General features: G+C 37.9%; 1 pseudogene; it reads left to right on the forward strand.

Annotated features, from left to right (window-relative positions):
* Positions 1–890: 890 nt before the first annotated feature.
* On the forward strand, positions 891–1,008 carry LOC123394194 (annotated as a pseudogene).
* The last annotated feature ends 4,146 nt before the right edge of the window (positions 1,009–5,154 follow it).

The following is a 5,154-nucleotide window of genomic DNA, read 5'->3' on the forward strand; positions in this document are numbered from 1 at the left end:
GAGACACAAAATGAACAAATGTTGTTAGAAAAATGGTGGCAGCAGACCTCTTTTATACAAGATTGCTATAAACTTTCAACTTGTAAGAATGTGATATATGCAAAGTTTAATAAAGGGAAGCACAATAAAAATGTATGTATATATTATTAACTATGATCATCATGCTGTACATTAGATCCCCAGAACTTTTTCATATTATAGTTGCAAGTTTGTACCCTTTGACCACCTTATTCCACCCCAGGTTCACCTCTTGTCAACTCAACTCTAAGTTTCCATTAGTTGCTTTTCCTTCAGATTCTGTATGTAAGGGATATCATAATACATAAATTAAAAAATATATATAAAATCTTTGAAATATTTCCCTTAGTATAATACCTTCAAGATCCATCCATGCTGTTGTAAATGGCAGTATTTCTTAATTTTTCATGGTTAAGTAATATTCCATAGTATATATTTACCATACTTATTTTATTCATTCATCCATGAATGGATACTGAAGTTATTTCCATCTCTTGCTTAGAGTTAATAATTTTATAATGAACATAAGAGTGCCGATATGTCTTCGAATAGTGACTTTGTTTCCTTTAGATATATACCTAGAGGTGGGATTACTGAATCATATGGTAATTTTACTTTTAATAATATGAATAATCTCCATACTGTTTTCCATACAAATTTATATCCCTATCACAGTGCATAAGTTCCCCATTTTCCCCAATATTTACCAAAATTTGTTAGTTTTAATTTTTTAGTAGTATATATTCTACTTTCATCTTCTTAGTTAAATCTTTTCCTAAGTATTTTATTATTTTTGATGCTATTGTGAATTAGATTGTTCTCTTTATTTTTTCAGATACTTCATCATTAGAGTGTTAAAATGCTCCTGTCTTGTGCTTACTTTGGCAGCACATATACTAAAATTGGAATGATGCAGAGAAGATTAGCGTGATCACTGAGCAAGGATGACATGAAAAACTATTTAAAAAAACGAAACAAAACAAAATTCTTGTCTTTTATATATTGATCTTGTATTTGGCAGCTTTATTAAATTTGTTTATTCAAAATTTTTTGTGAAGTTTTTAGGATTTTTTTACATGTAAGTTCATGTTATCCAAAAAAAGAAAATTTTACTTCTTCCTTTTTTTCTTTTGGAGTCTTTTATTTCTTTGTGTTCCTTGTTTCTCTGGCTAGGACATCCAGTACTATGTCAAATGAGAGTAGTGAAAGTGGACACACTTGTCTTTTTTCTGATCTTTAAGGGGAAAACATTCAAACTTTTTTGATTGAATATGAGATTAGCTCTAGGCTTGCAATATGTGTTTTTTCTTTAAGGGATTTTTAAAATTATTTTTAAAAATTTTTATAAACATATAATGTGTTTTTATCCCTAGGGGTACAGGTCTGTGGATCACCAGGTTTACCCATTTCACAGCACTCACCATCTCTCACCATAGCACCTGTCCTCCCCAATGTCCATACCCCCACCATCCTCTCCCAACACACCTCCCCCCAGCAACCCTCAGTCTGTTTTGTGAGATTCAGTCTTTTATGGTTTGTCTCCCTCCCAATCCCATCTTCTTTTATTTTTCTTTTTGTATGCCCGAAACCGCCTATGTTGCATCTCCACTTCATCATATCAGGGAGATCATATGATAGTTGTCTTTCTCAGATTGATTTATTTCGCCAAGCATAATACCCTCTAGTTCCATCCATGTCATCACAAATAGCAGGATTTCATTTCTTTTGATGGCTGCACAGTATCCCATTGTATATATATACCACATCTTATTTATTGATTGATCTGTTGAAGGACATTTAGGTTCTTTCCATAGTTTAACTATTGTGGACATTGCTGCTATAAACATTTGGGTGCATGTGCCCCTTCAGAATGCCACGTTTGTATCTTTAGGGCATATATCCAGTACTATAATCACTGGGTCATAGGGTAGTTCTATTTTCAGCTTTTTGAGGCACCTCCACGCTGTTTTCCAGAGTGGTTGCACCAGCTTGCATTCCCACGTACAGTGTAGGAGGGTTGCCCTTTCTCCACATCCTCGCCAGCATCTGTCATTGACTGACTTGTTCATTTTAGCCATTCTGAAAGGTGTGAGGTGGTATCTCATTCTGGTTTTGATTTGTATTTCCCTGATGCCGAGTGATGTGGAGCATTTTTTCATGTGTCTGTTGGCCATTTGGATGTATTCTTTGCAGAAATGTCTGTTCATGTCCTCTGCCCTTTTTTCATTCGATTATTTGTTCTTAGGGTGTTGAGTTTGATAAGCTCTTTATAGATTTTGGATAGATACTGGCCCTTTATCTGGTATGTCATTTGCAAATATCTTCTCCCAGATAACTTCTGACAGTCATCTTTTGGCTTTGTTAACTGTTTCCTTTGCTGTGCAAAAGCTTTTTGATCTGATGAAATCCCAATAGTTCATTCTTGCCCTTGCTTCCCTTGCCTTTGGCGATGTTCCTAGGAAGAAGTTGCTGCTGCTGAGGTCAAAGAGGTTGCTACCTGTTCTCTCCTCAAGGATTTTGATGGATTCCTTTCTCACATTATGCTTCTTCATCCATTTCCAGTCTATTTTCATGTATGGTATAAGGAAATGGTCCAATTTCATTTTTCTGCATGTGGCTGTTCAATTTTCCCAACACCATTTGCTGAAGAGGCTGTCTTTTTTCCATAGGACATTCCTTCCTGCTTTGTTGAAGATTAGTTGACCATAGAGTTGAGGGTGTATTTCTGGGCTCTCTATTCTGTTCCATTGATCTATGTCTGTTTTTGGGGACAGTTCCCTACTATCTTGATGATGACAACATTGTAATAGAGCTTGAAGTCTGGAATTGTGATGCACACAACTTTGGCTTTCTTTTTCAATATTCTTCTGGCTATTCGAAGTATTTTCTGGTTCCATATAGATTTTAGGATGATTTGTCCCATTTTTCTTTGAAAAAAAATGGATGGGATTTTGATAGGGATTGCATTAAATGTGTAGATTGCTTTAGGTAGCATAGACAATTTTCACAATATTTGTTCTTCCAATACAGGAGCATGGAACATTTTTCCATTTCTTTGTGTCTTTTTCGATTTCTTTCATGAGTACTTTAGAGTTTTCTGAGTATAGATTCTTTGTTAGGTTTATTCCTAGGCATCTTAGGGGTTTTTTGGGTGCAATTGTAAATGGGATTCACTCCTTAATTTCTTTCTTCAGTCTTGTTTGTATAAAAAAATGCAACCAATTTCTGTTCATTGATTTATATCCTGACACTTTACAGAATTTCTATACAAGTTATAGCAGATTTGGAGTGGAGTCCTTTAAGTTTTCCACATACAGTATCATATCATCTGCAAACAGGGATAGTTTGACTTCTCTTCTGCCAATTTGGCAAAATTTGGATGCCTTTAATTTCTTTTTGTTGTCTTGTCTGATTGCTGAGGCTAGGACTTCTAGTACGATTTTGATGAGCAGTGGTGATAACGGATATCCCTGCCGTGTTCCTGACCTCAGTGGAAAAGTATTCAGTTTTTCTCCATTGAGAATGATATTTGCAGTGGGTTTTTCATAGATGGCTTTGATAATATTGATAATATGTGCCCTCTATCCCTACACTTTGAAGAGTTTTAATCAGGAAGGGACACTGCACTTTGCCAAATGCTTTTTTCAGCATCTATGGAGAGTATCATATGTTTTTTGATGTGCTGTATCACATTGATTGATTTGCAGATGTTGAACCAACCTTGTAGCCCTGGAATAAATCCCAGTTGGTCGTGGTGAATAATCCTTTTAATGTACTGTTGAATCCTATTGGCTAGTATTTTGGTGAGAATTTTCGCATCTGTGTTCATCAAGGATATTGGTCTGTAGTTCACATTTTTGATGGGAACCTTGTCTGGTTTTGGGATCAAGGTGATGCTGGCCTCAGGAAAAAAAAAACAGTTTGGGAGTTTTCCTTCCATTTCATTTTTTTGGAACAGTATCATGAGAATAGGAATTAATTCTTCTTTAAATGTTTGGTAGAATTCCCCTGGGAAGCCATCTGGCCCGGGGCTTTTGTTTGTTTGGAGATTTTTGATGAATGTTTCAATCTCCATACTGGTTATGGGTCTGTTCAGGTTTTCTATTTCTTCCTGGTTCAGTTGTGGTAGTTTATATGTCTCTAGGAATGTATCCATTTCTTCCAGATTCTTGAATTTGTTGGCGTAGTGTTGCTCACAGTATGTTCTTATAATTGTTTGTATTTCTTTGGTGTTGGTTGTGATCTCTCCACTTTCATTCATGATTTTATTTATTTGGGTTCTTTCTCTTTTCTTTTTGATAAGTCTGGAAAGGGGTTTATCAATCTTATTAATTCTTTCAAAGAACCAGCTCTTAGTTCCGTTGATTTGTTCTATTGTTTTTTTTTGTTGTTGTTGTTGGTTTTTTGTGGTTTTTGTTTGTTTGTTTGTTTGTTTCTATTTCATTGATTTCTGCTCTGATCTTTATTATTCCTCTTCTCCTGCTGGGTTTAGGCTTTCTTTGTTGTTCTTTCTCCAACTCCTTTAGGTGTAGGGTTATGTTGTGTATTTGAGATCTGAGAGAGAAGCGTGGTTGCACACGTCTGTCACTGCACTCCCCAGGAGAAAGTCGGGGAGGGCGCAGCACGCCTCCCCCAGAGAAGAGAAGGAGCCCTTGGCCTTGTGGTCGGGAAAAGGACGGGAAGCAGGGTAGCCTGCCATGGCAGGAATAGCAGGCCGGTGGCAAGACAAGTGTCACCCGCCCTCTGTGCGGAGAGACAAAGCCTGGTTCCTAAGGAGACATGAGGGGACGACTAGGGCAGGGAAACGTGCTCCACTCTGAGGAAGGAGTCTGGGCAGAAGGCAGGCCTGTCCTGTGCCTCTGGTCCCAAGGGGACAGCATCTCCTTGACCTCCTGTCCGTAGGGCAGATTTGGGCTAGCTACCAGGTGCCATACCCGGAACTCGCAGAAACAGCTCAGTCGAGAAACGGGCAGTCACATGCCATATTCCTCCAACATGTGACAGCGTTTTCGGTGGCAGAGGGTTTGCGGGGGAAGGAGTGGGGACAATCCCCAAAACTCCCCATTCCAGTGAACGGGAGGTGATCAGGGATCCTGTCATCTCTACTTTCCAGTGGGGAAACACTGGCCTTGTCCG

This window comes from Mustela putorius, unplaced genomic scaffold (genome assembly GCF_011764305.1).
Source record: "Mustela putorius furo isolate JIRA1106 unplaced genomic scaffold, ASM1176430v1.1 tig00001831_pilon_pilon_pilon, whole genome shotgun sequence".
NCBI classification, from domain to species: domain Eukaryota; kingdom Metazoa; phylum Chordata; class Mammalia; order Carnivora; family Mustelidae; genus Mustela; species Mustela putorius.